Genomic DNA, 17,717 nt, shown 5'->3' with positions numbered 1-17,717 from the left:
TTCTGTTGACGTAACAAGCTTGAGAAGAAATCATCGAATTGTGCTTGCATAACTCTCTATCTCATATGAGCGCACTTTTCATGGCCTTGTAATTTTATGAAGAGTGAAATATCATACGATCATTAAAGTTCTCACCAATGATTGCATCAGTGGAATTGAGGAAGTGATGCTCCTACTTTCATTGGTTACCTACCAATCTCTTTGAAAGCTTAACTTGCAAACGTGTTGTATTCTGTAGCTTATGTCTGTTAGGATTTCAATTTCATGTTATTTACTTTGAATTTCATGTTATTTGTTTTAAAGTTCTTGTTATTTACTTTATTAACCCCCTTGTTAGAATAGGATTTCATTCTAGTTGCACAGTTAGATTGCATTCATAAAAAACATAAAAATACAAAAAAATAGTTCTTTTTTAGTGTTATTTTTGAAACAGTGTGCAAATTCTTTATTTCATCCCAAATCAAAATGAACCAACAAAGACCTCCTCATGAACATTCACATTTATCTCCGACTGAGCAGATTCTAGTAGGTTGCAAGATCACCTGGAACCTTAGAGTCGATTCACAAAATTAGCTTGTCAAGAGAGGAGTTTGCAAGAATTCCTGCTATTTAGCATCGTGTAAAATGAAAACTCAACATAACATTAAATAAAGTATGAAAGGAAAGTCAATGAAAAAAAAAACATTTTTAGAAGAGGTAACAACATTGAGTGGGAACCCTTTATTTGGATACCCCTACCCAAATCTTTATATTATTATTGTTCAAAGAAGAAGAATATTATCATTTATTAAATTGATAAGTAGTACAATCAACCATTATAATTAAATCCTCATTAATTTTTGGGATTGAGTAATAACCTATTCTAATTTTCCATATCAACATGATAAGGAAGCACCACTACAGGTTAAGGTAACAAAGATAATATGTATACCGCCACCCAAAAAGGGATGTCTTTCAAATACATGAAATATATGCAAGAAAGATCCAAATTATATTATACAACCCCATCCTAGAAAAGAAATATTTAAGATTGAATAACAATCACATGAATGTATTCCATTAATCGTTAGAAATCAAAGATAGAACAAAATACTTTCTTATCGTGATACTTGAAAAGTCTGACAAAATATCACCACATGTTGAAATGGGTATAGATTATTGAGTTGGATGAATAGGAAGGCATAGAGGTTTTCCTACAAATAAGGTAAGACAAAGATTAACCATTTATGTTCATATCAGGAAAGGTGGATAGTCAAACAATGAAAGTCATATGTATGAAGGGTTACACCATAGCATATAATAATAATAAATATTATATGGATAATACCTATAATAACAATATGACATATAAATTTTAGTTAATATATTAGGCAGGGTATAATATAGTGGCGAATTTTCGTATTTTGGTGAATTTTTCATTTTGCCAATGTTATTTTTGGCAATTTTTGAGCCCTTCCATGGTTTCCTGGTCACCAAGCTTTGTTGGATTTACCTGGTTGCCTAGCATTGTAATCGCCAAGGCAAATGTTACATTTGAGTTTTTCCTTGGCGGTATCACCTTTCACGCAACCGACCAGGTAACGCTTATCGTGGAATGTTTGTCGAGTTTCAAGTTTCTGTTTCATGCAGTATGGGAGAATTTTCCATCCTAGTTTTATTTTACTGTGGAGTAGTCGGCTCATTTCACGTTATGGGAAGTCGAGGAGTCGGCTCGTCTCGCCAACACTCTTTCATTTTGTTGTGGAGGAGTCGGCTCATTTGGCATGGTAAATTGGTAACTATATTGATTTGTAATATGTATAAATCCAAATTCACCCAAGCAATGAGACATTCACTAAATGTCGTTGGCACTCCATCAAATTTCTGGTAGTGCAAGACACATCGTGGGCACGACTCAAACTCCAAAGATAGCTTCCACAAGTGGTGGTACACTGGTATGTGTAGCTATGCTGTAAAATACTCTCCTTGAGCTTATGTAGTTTAATTTAATCAAAAGCTTATCTACAGTTTCCTTTCTTATCTCATTTTCATTAGAAATTTTTTTAAAAGTGGACGCAATGCTGAAAGTTGCTGGCAACGTTAATGGTTTTTAAAGCTTGCATGCATGGATTCGTGAAAATGTGAAGTCTATTTCCTACCAACTTTCAAGTGAGATTCTTGAAAGATTCCCTCGAAGTCTTTTCCCTCTAACCTCTGCGAACATGCAAAATCCTTGCCATCGCGGTCTCACGGCTGCTGGAAGTCTTTTCCCTTTAACCGCTATGAACATGGGAAATCCTTGCCATGGCGGTCTCGACTGCTAGAAGTCTTTCCTTTAAACCACTACGAACATGCAAAATCCTTGCCATCACGGTCTCACAGCTGCTAGAAGTCTTTTCCCTTTAACTGTTGCAAACATGGGAAATCATTGCCATCACGGTCTCACAGCTTCTAGAAGTCTTTTCCCTTTAACCGCTGTGAAGTGCGAAAATTCAATGGTGTGATCTCCCTTTTTTGTGACTTCGCGACATAAAAGTTCACCATCATTTAAACCGACGATGATGCAATCTCTACCTTCCTCGTGGTTTCGCAACACAATCTCCTTTATCTTTTCAACCGGCGATGATGTGATCTCTACCCTCCTCACGATTTTGCAACACACAAACTATTAACTTTCACTTTGACAGCGACATTGCGATAGACCTGTTAAAGCCTTTCTCACAGTTTCGTAACTGCCAAGTTGCCAACTTCAAACTGATAAAACTATCATACCACTCCTTTGTACCAATTCCCTAGCCCTTCCATGGTATGTTTTTTTTAACCTTGAATACAATGAAATGATTTGCCCAAAAAATTAAAATTTTACTATGATTATTATTTTTTGTTCGCCAATGTATAAATATTTTGTGGTTTTAAATGGATACTGAAAGTAATACTGCTTATTCTCAGGGAAGTAAAGTTTAAACGGATTATCAATGGATTGAGATGTCAGGGGAGGGTGAGTCTGTAACTAATATTGCTCAGTCTCAGGGAAGTGACAAGGGAAAGACCCCCAAGGGCAGTGAAGGGATTAATCTTACATCAAAATGCCGAAAACTTAGAGATACTACCATAAAGGCTTTCTTTGGAATTGACAATGTTTCTGGTCCACCAACTTTGGCAAGTACAAGTGCAGAAGGAAATCACAATACCTCACCACCACTAGAAGAGCAGGTTGTTATTCAATTAAATCAAAATGCATCAAATGAGGATAACAATGTTCGAACAATAGAAGATGTTGTAACAGAAGATAATATTGATGTTGGTAGGAAGAAAAGAAAAAGGAATATAAAAATGGGGCGGGAGTGGGAAATGAAAAGGACTTTCCAAGTTGATTGGGTAGCAAAGTACTGGTTTATTGAACCAGTCACAAACAATGATGAACCACCAATAGAATGCAAGTGTACAATTTGTACCTGGAAAACTAAAAGAGAGAAAAAGTTGTAGTTAAAGCTCGACACTATAGAAAAAAATATTGGTAAGGTTTATGAAAAATAAATCATAGATGGAAAGGAAGTAGCGATAGTGAGATGGAAATCAAAGGAAGAATGCCTTCATCTTAAGTATGCCATAGAATATGAAGAGCATTTCAAGAAAATAGCAGTAATTGGTAGTGGCAGTAGTGGCAATCCAATCAAGGATGGGCTTCAACATGCAGCCAATGATGCAAACTTGGCAAAGACCATTCAGATGAGTGTTATTTTTCATATTCTATCTAGAGGGCGTCCTATGAGAGACTTTTCAGAATATGGTAATTTATTATCTTTTTTGAGAGTTCCTCACTATCCTATGTCACATTGGTCAATATACGCTGGATGGGAAATGGCAAGCTGTCTTGCTAAGGTGGAAAAGAAAAATGTACAGGAGAGAGTAAAAGAATCCAAGTTCATTTCATTATCCTTAGATGAAGTCACTACGGTAGATAACACTGCTTGGGTCTATATGCATGTATATATTGTAAAAGATCATGTCCGTCAAGCTAATCTACTTTGTGTTCATAAAATGAGGGCCAATTCAACTGCAAAAAAATTATATTTAGAAGTTAAGAAAGCTTTGAATGAAATTGCTAGTATGGATGACTTGACAATTGCAAAGAAGTTAGTGTGTGTCGGAGCTGATGGAGTTGTAGTAATGCAAGGGCAAAGGACTGGTCTTTGTGCAAGATTACAAACTAGTATTGCACCTTATATGCTTGGCATACACTGCATGGCCCACCGAATGAATTTAGCATATAAGATTGTAAGTACTTTTCCTACAGTGTCAAAAGTTGAAGATCTAATCCGTGAGCTCCACTCATACTTTTGCAGAAGTCCTAAACACTTTGCAGAATTTAAGATTTTTTGAGGGAGTAATAGTAGGAAATAAGATTCTTAAGGATGTTGAGACCAGATGGATATCTTTGCATGGACCAGTAGAACGAGTTCTAGCAGAATATCAATCCTTGATTGGAGTTCTATATGAGCAACACCTTACAATGGACAGAGCTCCTGATTTGTTAAATAAGTTAAGTGATATAGAGAACCTATTAACTTTAGCCAGTCTTCTCCCCATGCTAGATTTAATGAATAAACTTGTTAAGAAAGCCTAAGACAGAACTATGTATATTCATGAGTATTCTGATTTACATAAAATGACATGCATGGCTCTGGATTCTTTGTATTTAGATCTCTCAGGTCATAGCCCAATTTTTTCAAGGTGGGAGATAATTACAAATTTGAATCATGCTGAGAATTTTTTACAATTCAATGGGAAAAATGAGTTATGTGTGTTTGTGAAAGGATTTCAAATACCAATGCACCAATCTAAAACAACCAAGAGATGCAGAGTACTACCAGTTAGAAAGGATGATTTTGACAAGATTGTTAAATCTGTTAGTGAAAATGTGAAGTCTATTTCCTACCAACTTTCAAGTGAGATTCGTGAAAGATTCCCTCGAGAAGAAATTCTTGAAGCCATGAGTTGTGTGTTTCCTCAATTTTGGAAACACTTTGGACATAATCCAACTGATGCAAAGTTGTTTCATAATAAACTTAATGAATTGATAACATAGTTTTCAAAGCATACAGATTGCAATGGACAACTAATACAAGGAATCTTAGATTCAAATAATCTTAAAAATCAATGTAAACTTTTTGCATTGTGCATGAAAAATTAGATGGAAAACTTTGAGAATCCATTCAATCCTGGTGCAATAACAAGGCTTTGGAAAAGGATAAATTAGAGTGAAGTATTATGTACTTCAATATCAGAATATTTCAAACTTGCTAATTTATGTCAAACAATGATATTAGGGTCGGTGGAAGATGAGAGAGTTTTCAGTGCATTGGGGTTTTTGAAATCAAATGTCAGAAACAAACTAGAAAAAAATTTGGAAACTTGTTTGAGGTTGTTTGTTACTCAATACAATGTTAGAGATTTTCCTTATGATAGGTCATTGGCCATTTGGAATTCCACACGTGAAAGATGAGGCCTTTGCAACACTTTAAAAGATGGTGGTTCTACTTCTACTACTGACTCCAACATAAATGATGAATTTAGGTCTCAAAGTCAAAATGAAGATGAAGATTTTATGGATTTTGAATACTCGATTCAGAATGAAGAGGAACCTATTAGTACTAGTTAGACTTCAATTTCATATTTGAGATTGAGTCAATGAAGTGAATTGTGATTTAGTAATGTAGCATTCAGTTCTAAGGAATTTATAGGTCTACTTCAGTTCTTCCATATTCATTATTCAGTCATATTGCAATTACAATTTACAAAAATTGAGTTCAAGATTTTTGTTACTCTATTGTTGACATAATGTTATTTTTGTACCTTTCTCTTGATTTGAGTTCAAGATTTTTGTTACTTGTTACTCTATTCATATTGTTGACACAATGTTATTTTTGTATCTTTCTCTTGATTTAGTTGTTTGATAATAAAAAAAGAGATAATAGAGACGTGTGCAAAGCCCATAACATCACAGAGAACTACTGACTACAAAACATAATGGAAAATTGAAATACACAGAGTTGGAACAATATCTGCTCTTAAAGAAAATTATACTTAAGTCTTAATCTGAAAAATAACAATGGATCAGACCATTTCTAAGCCTTGGGAACTCATATTTATATCACTTGAGTTGCAACAAGCTTCAGGCTTACAAAGGTTACATAATGATTCATTACAAAAGACAAAAGATAACAACAATTAAGATGATCATTACAATTTGTTGAAACCTTTTGTGATATATTTTAACAGAAAAAGGGGAAACAATTACAAAATGTGACAAGTGGCAAGTGATCATTAAGCCTGTCTTCCAGTTCTAACTGCAACATTACCCATAGTGGATGTACCGCAAAGGTAAGGTAATCTGTTATGATGAACAGCTTCTGATTCCCCGGGGCCACCATCTTTTGTGCTAATCATCTTCTACTAAAGGGATTGCTTTGATATCTACTATAACCTCCCAGATGGCAATATCTGTATCCACAACAGGCCATGCTGTATTTCTAACTGCCTCTAATTCACTGATGTTTTTAGTCCATTTTGCATCTATGATGGCTTTACCCTCTCTAGTAATTTTGTTCGTATCTGCTTCAATTGTGTATGTCATATCAATCATATCATATACAACTTGATCACTTGATTCACCTCTTGAAAATGCTATAAATCTTGGATGGTCTAATATTAGATCAAAAGATTCAGACCACTCTTGCCAAGATTTGACATACCCTTCATTTTTCAAAAGTGTTGGAATGAAATCTGGGGTACCCAATCCTATGCTTTTCAATTTTCCTCTTACTGCTTCGATCTTACCAATGAAGAATGAATTCAATTCTTTAACTTGATGTATCATTTTCCTTATAGGAACAATGATCTCCTTAGGTAGTTCCTTTTTCTGTGTGAGTAAAGGAACTAACCTATCAAAGAATTGAATGTATGGCCCCCACTGGGCAAACAATGGAGATAATAGTGATAAAGCTTCAAAGCATTGGTATTCATTACTCTGCAGAGTAATGTACATACTATGTACATTTACAGAGGCTCTCTCTAAAGCAGTGATTCTATGAATCAAAAATTGTTTCATTGTCCTGATCTTTGCATCATTGCTAATCTCAAACTCATCCACATCCATATGTGTTACTGGATGTGGTTCTTCTGCTATCTGGTCAGTTTGAATATTCTTGTCTTGTACCTCCCTTACTCTTAGTGACCTTTCTTCTCTTTTAAAATCTTCATTCTCCTTTTTTGATTCCTCCAAAGCGTGTTGCAGAACATATGTTTTTCTCATTTACTCTTCATACTTCTTCCTGGCGTCAAGGTACTTTTCATATGTCTACACCAGTTGTTCTTGAAGAATATCAATCTTGTTCTTGCCTAGCATAGCAGTAGTGTTTTGGAGGTTGTAAATTTGATCTGAAGAAGTTGAATGTGCATTCCAAAAAATTGCATTACCTGCTGGTGTCTCTTTAATTTCCATCAGGGTAGGCTTCTGTGATTCTGGAGCTACACTCCAAATAGCCATTATCTTAGTATCTATATTAAATCCTGCCCCCTGCAATTCACCAAATGGATTAATCTCCTCATAAGAGATTGATTTTTCTTGTCTCCTCATTTGATCAAGCAGGAATGATGAACTAATATCCCATCCTAGGAAAACTATCATACCACTCCTTTGTACCAATTCCCTAGCCTCCTCTACAGTGAGGCTTTCACTATTAGGATCATAGGCTTGGAGCTTCTGCACCATTTCAGTCACTTTTTCATCTGTGTCTCCAGGTTTTACATGCAAAGAAAGTTCATTATGTTTGAGTTTATATAGAAAAATTTTGAATTCTTCACTCTTGATAAAATCATCATCCTTCATGAATTCTTGAGCCTATATAATTTTGTCATCCAGCATCATGGACTGCAGTTCTAAACTACTAGGTCTCCTCTCCTCTTCAGTAGCTTGATCAATTAAGAACTTTTTTTTGTCATCATCAAAATACCTAGTTCCTTTTGGAAGCACTTGTAAGGCTTTCTCTCTAGCCTTTTCTGGAACCTCAATCAATTTTTGTTTCTTCTTGCCCCCTTTATCCTAGTCTAAAGGGCCAGGCTGATCTTCTTCATCACTAATTTCCAATACAGCATCTACCTCTGGAGAAGAAGGGTTTACCATATCTCTAGCATTTTGAGGAACTTGAGACATAATGTTATCAAACTCCTCAATACACTTATCAATTTGTTTAAAATAGGGTAAATCAGAATAGAAGCCCTGGAAATTAGGATCTACTTTCTTCATTTCTTCCTCTACTGAGAGGATTTCTCTCCACTTTCGCATCCTATCAGCACAGACATCTTCATAAAATACATCCCTAATGACATCCTCTTCCCAAATTTTCCTTCCAATGATGACATTATAACCCCTTATTTGTTTAAGAGCACTTGTAACAATGTTATATGGGTCATAAACCCTAGTGGGGGCAGTGGGGAAATTTAACTCTCTTAGGAAGGCATCAACTTCCTCAATGGCCTCTTTACCAATTTCAAAATCCCCTACTTTGAAATTTCTACACACAAAAGACCCCTTTTTAATGGTTGGCCCTAGATATTCTCTATTCATGGATAACAACTGCTAGAAAATTTCCACTACACCCACCCTCTCTAGTACATATCTTGGCAAGAAATGAGGGGGTTGGGAACAACCAAAAATTCTAATCACTGTAAAATTTTCTAACAAAAAGGCACTACCCCAATCATGATCAATTGGTCCCTCATCATCAAAACAAAAAGTTGGTCTAAAAATCTTCCTGATTAACCTAGGTAATCTTTCCAATTTTGAACCTAACATCCTATGAATAGTTGCAACAAAATCATTATAAAAAGAGAGGGAATTAGAAAAAGAGTAGAACCTCTGCCATAATCTTGTCCATCTTTGAACAGGCAATGCCTCTCTGAAATTGTCCAAACCTTTAATGAAACTAGAATCCACATGGCCCATGTTGTAGAAGAGGATGATATGCATAAGCACTGAGTAATGTAGAAATTTGAAATTGTCAAGATCACCTTGCTGAGCTATCACCATCTGCTGATGAATACTATCAGCAATGAATGTTCCAAAATCATACCCCACATTAGTATGTGGGTCCTGAATGTCTAGAGCTATCACATACAATGTTGGGGAGGCATCCATGGATCCATCTACTCCCAATAGTTTGTTCAATCTGAAAACTATTTTCTGAAAGTATGCACACAAATATGACAAGGGTATAAAATCAGTAACCATTTTCGGGAATTCTCCTTTCATCTTGTTTTGATTTTCCCTCGAGATATGTCGTAACATTGCATGTGTTGTATAGAAATCTCTCTGTTTCTCAAATGTTGCTGCCAATTTTTCCAAGTTAATAGGAACTGACATGGGACCCTACAAATCAAATGCTTCAACAAAAGCATCCTTACTTAACATATAGAGAACGCTCATATCCTTTCTATGAAAGGACCGAGTGGTTGGATTATATGCATTTACCAGTGCCTTGATAAGGTCAACATCCACATATACCTCCAGCATTATCAACTTTCCCAGGTTCCTCGTCTATGGATTTGAGACGAGAACCTTTTGCACCCTATTCTTGTAAAAGTACAAGACCAATTCAGTTCCATTGGTGTACGGTACTTGAGCATCTCTACAGAAGCTGTAAGCGTCTCTAAATGCGTGGACATTAGCACTTGGGCATTGGAAGATTTAGGGAGAATCTTTAACCATTCTTCTACAAATTTGGCAGACAATGAAACCTTGTTGCCCTCTCTAATGCCCTTCTTTACTGATGATTCTGCTTCTGCCATTCTGATCTTATTGCAAATTCTTGAATCTTTTTGCTCTGTTAGCTGTAGATACCTGAGAATTCTAGTTTTTTGCAACTTCCTGATGGGCCATGGCATTAAATTGTTAAATTTTAATGGCTTTAAAGTTTAAAATCTTGCACGTGCATGGATATCTATTATCGATCACTACTAGTAGTAACTACTACCTTTATTTCATTTGCCTTAAAATGTCAACTCATCAGCTGTCTGGAATTAGATAATAGATTTGAAAACCTATTATTTTGTACTTTCAAAGTTTCAAGCTTCAAAAATACATTATCATTGTACAATCTTATGAGTTTCGAAACCCTTCGTTCTACACTCTGTCACAATCGATTCAACTTAACCTTGAAATCTTTTCGCGAAACTGCGAAACCCTTCTTTTTCTTTTCTCGGGCTATCGCAACAGTTAAATCAAATAATCGCTTTATCCTTGCAACCTTGCGATAAGCCTTATATCCTCTTCTAATGAGATTCCCCTTCTATCACAACTTTAGAACTTACACGTTTCACATCGCATTGTCGCAGTTGTGAAAACCCATTTCCTTCTAACTGATGTGAAGTGGCGAACATTGCTTCATCTTAACCTTTCGCGACTTCGCAAGATGACATATCTTTCCCCTTTCACCGCTGCAAACATGTGAAAACTACCTGAATTAACATTTCATGATCTCACAACCAATAGACTAACTGCCTGCATAAAACCTCCGATGATGCGATCTCCCTTTTTGCGACTGCCAGAAGTCCTTTCCCTTTAACCGCTGTGAACATGCGAAAACTACCTAAATTAACATTTCGCGGTCTTGCAATCAATAGACTAACTACCTGCATAAAACCTCCGATGATGCAATCTCCCTTTTCGCGACTGTCGGAAGTCCTTTCCCTTTAACCGCTGCAAACATGCGAAGACTGCTTGAATTAACATTTCGCGATCTCGCAACCAACAGACTAACTGCCTGAATAAAGCTTTCGATGATGCGATCTCCTTTTTGTGACTTCGTAACATAAAAGTTCAAACTGATGAAACCCTTTGCGAACCTCCAATGCCATCAACTTTGCATATGTTTTTTTTTAACCTTGAATACAATGAAATGATTCACCCAAAAACTTAAAATTTTAATGTGATTATTATTTTTTGTTCACCAATGTATAATTTTTTTGTGGTTTTAAAATAACACAATTCGCCCAGATTTTACACATTGTTTGAGAGACTATGAATGATTCGCCAATGGAGATTATTATTTTTTCTTTGTAAACTATTTTTTTCACCACAAAAAATTAATTTTTTTGTCAGGTGTTTTACACCTTTCACCAATTTTTTACACCTTTTCTAAAGGAGGGGTTTCTTAAAGTATACCCTGATATTAGGTATTGAATAAGAAAATAGAAATAAAATATGTGTGTGTGGTGTTTTATGGAACACACTATGCATAATCATATATCAATGATATATGCATAATATCGATGTAGACATATATATAATAAATGCATGTATATAGAATACAAAATTATCATATAAAGACAATATTAAATGGGTTTATATATAAACTTTTGTATATATCTTGTAATGTGAAGGGATTGATATATTATAGCCAAATTCCCTTATCTTCTCTCTATTCTCCTCGGAGTTGATGGTTTTGTGTAGGGGAAGGCAAAGTAAATCCAAAGAATGTACTGGTATCAAGCACCCTATGACAAGTAAATCCACGCTCTCCTTGGGATGAGATAGGAGAGAAATAAGGGATCAAAGCTTTAACATATAAATTTATAATTGTATTACAATTGAATGAACACAGTTATATAATGATTACTGTTAAATTGTGATTATTGTCAACCACTAACTAGGACTCATCACTAGCAATATTAAATGAAGTTGATAGAGATATATAATTAAATAAATGTTTGCATATCAAGTATAAAGGGACTTATATTAATGAAGTTTACATGAATGTATATAAATTTTAACCAAAAGGGTATTAAGATGTTTTAGCCAATCCTCTTATTCACCCACTATACTTCTAGGAGTAGATTTTTGGTGTTATGTAGGGAGAGGTGAAGTAAAACTAGAGAGTATACTAGTGTCAAGTGGCCTACAATAAGTAAATCCATGCTCTCCTTAGGATAAGTATAGGAGAGAAGTAAGGAATCAAGGTTAAAACCTATGCTAATCACTAGAGGCATTATAAAACAATATTTATTGCAAAATAATTAGAACAATTGATTTTATGGGATAAGATCTAAGTTATAAAATGTCAAGAGAGAAATAGGAATTTCTCGATGATAAGCAATTTGAGGAAGGGTGAACTTGTCATGAGCCCAAAATGATGGATAAAGAGATAATGAATAAGATACTCATTAAGGTAATGTATTAAATTGATCTACTTCACCAATGATGAATTTTAATATTAAATGATAATCGATAACTCTACTTATGATAATGTAAAATGATTGATTAAATTGTATTGGAATGACTAGTTACTTATCAAATACACATTAACTAAATGAATAAACTACATTACCTGGGATTGGTAATATTATCAATATAATAGAATAACATAATTAATAAATAGTTCCAAAATACATGACTGTTGAGATTAATATATATTTATAGGAGAAATAAAAAAGGAAGGGGAACACAATCATAAATATATTTTTAATTTCTTCTATAAAATATGAAGGATCCTATTCAAGGATCATCACAAGAACAAAGTCAATTCTATTGAGAAAGTATTTCCTTTCATTAAGGGATTCAATAGGGGCCCACTAATTGGTAAGTTAAAAGCTTTTGAAATTGGTAAATTGAATTATTTTGTACCAAAAGTTGAATCAACATTCAAGGCTACTACAAATAAAGTTAAAATAATGATAAAAAGAGTAAAAGAACTAATAGCACAAGCCTTGGAGATAATTCCAAGGATTTGGTAGAGATAGAGGAAGAAGAAATAAAGTTGGATTAGCTTGACGCTTTAATCATGACAAGAGAACAAAGAGGAAAGAAAAATTCTCTAGGAAAATTATGTATAATCTTTTATTCATGTAAGAAGGTTGGTCACTTTGCATCAAGATTTCCCAGAGAATCTAAGGTTAAGCGTAGACCCTACAAGTCAAAATTTCCAAAATAATGCTTTTATGTTAATGATGATTAGATTGAGATTAAGGATATTAACTTTGAGGATAGTGATAATGAAGATGAAATAGGATTTGTTGCAATTATATATGAAATCCTTCTAAAGGAAAATAAAAAATAAAAAAAATCTTTTATTTCATATGTAGAGAAGAAATCATATTTGAATATAGAAAATTAACATTCACATCATATGATAGGTGACAAAGACAATTTTTTAAACTTGTATGATAGTGGTGTTGTTAGATTTGGGGATAATACTCCTTTTTTGATAAAAGGAAAATATTCTAAAACTCTTGATGGTAAAAATAATAGAGATGATGTCCTATTTGTTGATGGTTTGAAATATAATTTGCTAACTATTGCAAATCTTGTAGACAAGGGTTTTCATTTACATTTCAGAGATTGAATTTTTTATATTAGAGATCAATCAAGAAATATGATTGCAATTGGTGCTAAGACCAAAGGTATTTTTTTTAGTTTAATCCTTTTGAAGTAGGTTGTCTTGTTTCTGAAATTGATAACAATGGGTCATGGAATTGAAGGTTTTGTCATATCAACTTTGATAACATGGTGAGAATCAATAATTATCTTGTGGTTAGAGATTTGCCTATGATTATGAAACCTACTAACATAATGTGTAAGTAATATGTGATGGGAAAGAAAACAATGAACAAATTTTAGGCCGAAGCACATTATGTTGCTAGTGGAAAGTTAGAATTGGTACATACAAACTTATGTGGTCCTACAAAGACAAGATTATATTATGGTGAGAGATAACAAAAAAAAATTTTGATGATTAAACTAGGATTATTTGGATTGGGTTTCCAAGAGAGAAATTTGAATCATTTGATAAGTTTAAGATCTATAAAGCTAAAGTAGAGATCGAATCTGAATTAAAGACAAAGTGTTTAAGGTTTGACAAAGGAGGAAAGTTTAAATCTAATAAGTTTAATGCATATTGTGAGGAATATTGTATTCTTAGATATGATTCAACCCTTAGAATTGTTGGTGTAATTAAGTATTTACTTATTACACTTTACTTAAGTTTACTTAGGTTAATGCATTATTTTATTATTTATTAGATTAGACAATTAGTAGTACGCGTACTCATATGAGTTGTCTTGTTGACAACACAGGAGTTAGCAACTCTTTTATGCACATGGTATCTACAACATAGGAGTTAGCTCTAATTTAAACGCATGGTGTCTACACATCTCTATATGAGATACACCTTTTCATACTTATCCTCTCATGCACAATGGAGGATAATCCACTTCTGGTGCACATGTGCTTAGTTGTCATGCTTATCTCCTAGGTTGTTCTAGAGACATTCTAGATGCATCTTAAAGGCCTTTATATACAAGAACTCCTAGTGTGTATGTACACATGGCTTTACATGAATAAAATTTCATATTTTTATTCTGATCATACTTTGTTGGTCCATTCTATGCTTGTGCTTGAGTTCCTTGATCTTGGGTCATTTTTCCCTAAGGAGAATTCTTACATGGTATCAGAGCAGAGGGAATTTCTCTTCACATAGTTGTTGGAGACCATTTTCTTGCTTCACATCTTAGAGGGTCACCTTGACTTAGATCTAGAGTATCATAGTCATTGGGAGCATCCAGAGCCAAAGCAAACCTCGCCATTATGTCTGGAGCATTGATTTGGTGAAATTTGAATATAAATTTGCCTACCTTAGGCCATAGTCAAATTTGAGGCAAATTTTTTTTTGCAAACCAACACCCAAAGGCCTGATTTGTAGAATTGGTATGATCTCTTCAAATATGTGCATTTAATTTTTCAAATCTGAATTTTTTTTGCATCTCCACATTTGTTCTTTTTGGATTTGTAGTTTATTTCCAAAATTCAATGAAAAAAATTGGCCTTTTAGGCCAGTAGGAGAAATTTTTGGTAGGTGAATATTGGAGCTTGCTAGTGCAAATCAGATATTGGTATTACATTCAGAAGGTCAAAGAACCCCTAAATTGACTTTTTTTTCATCAAAATCAGACATCTAAGGTGAAATCTAGAGTCAATTAATTTTTGGAGGTGCGATGGCGGCAATTCAGGAAAAATAATTACAGAGGTGATTTTCAAACGATGATATCTCCCTCATACGGACTCCTTTTTTTGAGCAATTTTTTTTTGTTTTGGGGTAGAATTTTATTATCTACACATTGGTGTAGGATTTTTGAGATCTCTATTCCTGAATTTTTCTAAAAATTTCAAATCCTAATTTTTGCAACTTCAAAGGCTTAGTTCAGGCTCATATGGACACATAATTAGGTTCTATTTCTTTTGAAAGTGCATAATTTTTCATCTACTTTTTAGATCTACAATTAGATTATTGGCTTGTGTGGACATAAATACCATTTTCAGAATTAGGTCCTTTTTGCATTGTATTGCTTTGATAAAACTTCTAAGTTGTTGTACATCTGAGCTACATTGCTAAGTACCAAATTTGAACTCCAAAAGGAGGTTGTAAAAAAAAAAAATTAGAAGCCCACTTTTGTCCATTTTGACAATGGCCTATTGTAAATGAACTACATATAAAGTGCCAAATGCATCATTTTTGGGGGGGGTTCTTTGATTGAGTGAATAGGGAGAGTGTGTCTTGTGTTCTTGTTTCTCTCTTTCTTTCTTGTGCTCTTTTAATTTTCTATATTATCAATTCACCTACAGCTCCACTTCTAACTTCACAGAATTATACTACATGGAAAGATATTGTATGAAGTAGACTAATGGAAAAAGGTTTAAATCTCTATGTTGATGGTACAATTACCAAACCCACTAATGCTACAACACTAGTTGATTGGCAAATTAAAGACAACCAAGCTTTAGGAATTATTTAGAGTTGTGTTCATAGAGATCTCTTCTTCCACATTTCTAGCTTCAAGGATGCCAAGGGTGCTTGGGAAAAGCTTGAAGGGTTGTATGGTAAGGTGGATGAGGAAAAGAGATTCCAAATTGAGGATGATCTACTTCTATTGGATCCTAAGAATTTTGACACAATTCAAGACTATGTCAACAAAGCCAATGAATTGAGAGCACTACTTAAGCATTGCAATAATCCCATGAAGGATGATAGATTGATTCATCACATCTTGAAGAGGCTACCTTCAGAGTATGCATCTTTTTTTTTTGAGTTACAACACTCACATGTTGACCATGGGAAGTGCCTTCACCTAGCCTACATTTGATTCATTTGCAAAAATGTTGATGTTGGAACAATCCAAGTTGATAGATATGGGAATTCTCAAGTCATCAACAACCAAAGTGTTGGTGGCTAGTAATGAGAACCAATCAAATCAAGGTGAAAATAGTTCTACCAACAACAAGAAAAAATAGTGGAAGCAAAAATCACAATTAGAGACACAACAATCTTCCTCCTCACAAAAAGGGAATTCTTCTTCCAACAAGAAGGGAAACAATGATAAGAAGGATAAATTATTTTGTACATATTGCAAGAAACCAAATCATGATGAGCATCATTGCAAGACTAAGAGAATAGATGAGTTGGAACACTTACTTAAGAAGAACAAAATCAATGTGCCAAATGCTTCGAAGGATTCAATTCCATCCACTTCAAAGGGAAAAGGGCAAGCATTTATGGAAATTTCAAGTTCTTTAGGGGAATGGATTCTTGACTCAAGTGCCTCATATCATATGGGTTCTTCCAAAGGATACTTTTCTTCACTAAAGTAGTCTAAGGTACCTCACATCTTTGCAGGGGATGATACAAAAATGGAAGCTGAAGGGAAAAGACAAGTCAAGATGGAAAATGAAGAGTTCAAAGATGTTCTCTACATTCCTAACATTAGCTCTAATCTCCTTTCAATTTACCAAATCACTCACTATGGAGATGGCAATAAAGTTGAGTTCCTTCCTGATTCAATAATGGTGTGAAATCTTAAAGATGATTCATTTCTTGCAATGGGTAAAGGAAGTCATGATATAAGGCTTTTATCCTTCTCCCACTTTGTGCCTAAGACTCCTTCACATGCCTTGTTGACACAATCTCAATCACAAAGTGAATAATGGCATGAGCAGTATGGACATCTTTCCTTCCACTATCTTCATCAACTTAGCTCAAAAAATATGGTCAAAGGTCTACCTACAATAAAATTTTCTAAGGGAGAATTTTTGACTTGTTCAATGGATATGCATCTAGAAGAAAAGTATGACAAATGGAAGTCTTGGAGAAAATCAATTGTTCTTGAGTTGGTTTACATGGTTTTAGTAGGTCCTTTTGTAGTGACATCAATTAGCAAGGGTCGCTATGTTCTCACTTTCACTGATGACTTTTCACGCTACACATGGGTCTACTTTCTTGATCAAAAGAATGAAGTGTTTGATAAATTTCTAGCCTTCAAGAGTCATGTTGAAAATTAATCAAGGAAAACCATCAAGGTTCTTCGTATGGACAATGAAAGTAGATATGTGAACTCAAGACTTAGAGACTTTTAGGAACTTGAGGGTATTCATCTTTAGAATCTAGTAGCATTTAGTCCACAAAAGAAAAATGTTGCAACAATGAGGATTAGAACTCTTAAATCAATGGAAGTTGCATGGTTCAAACTAAGTCTCTTGATCCATCACTTGAAGTTGAAGCTATAAGTAGTGTCAATCACATCCTTAATAGGTCTCCTCATAATGTCTTAGATGGAATAACTCCTTTTGATGCATCGTGCGAAAGAAAACTAGTTGTGAAACACTTTAGAGTTTTTGGTTGTCCAACATGGGC

This window comes from Cupressus sempervirens, chromosome 3, assembly GCF_028749045.1.
Source record: "Cupressus sempervirens isolate cs-2001-9-10 chromosome 3, ASM2874904v1, whole genome shotgun sequence".
Taxonomy (NCBI): domain Eukaryota; kingdom Viridiplantae; phylum Streptophyta; class Pinopsida; order Cupressales; family Cupressaceae; genus Cupressus; species Cupressus sempervirens.
This window is presented reverse-complemented; position numbering follows the sequence as displayed.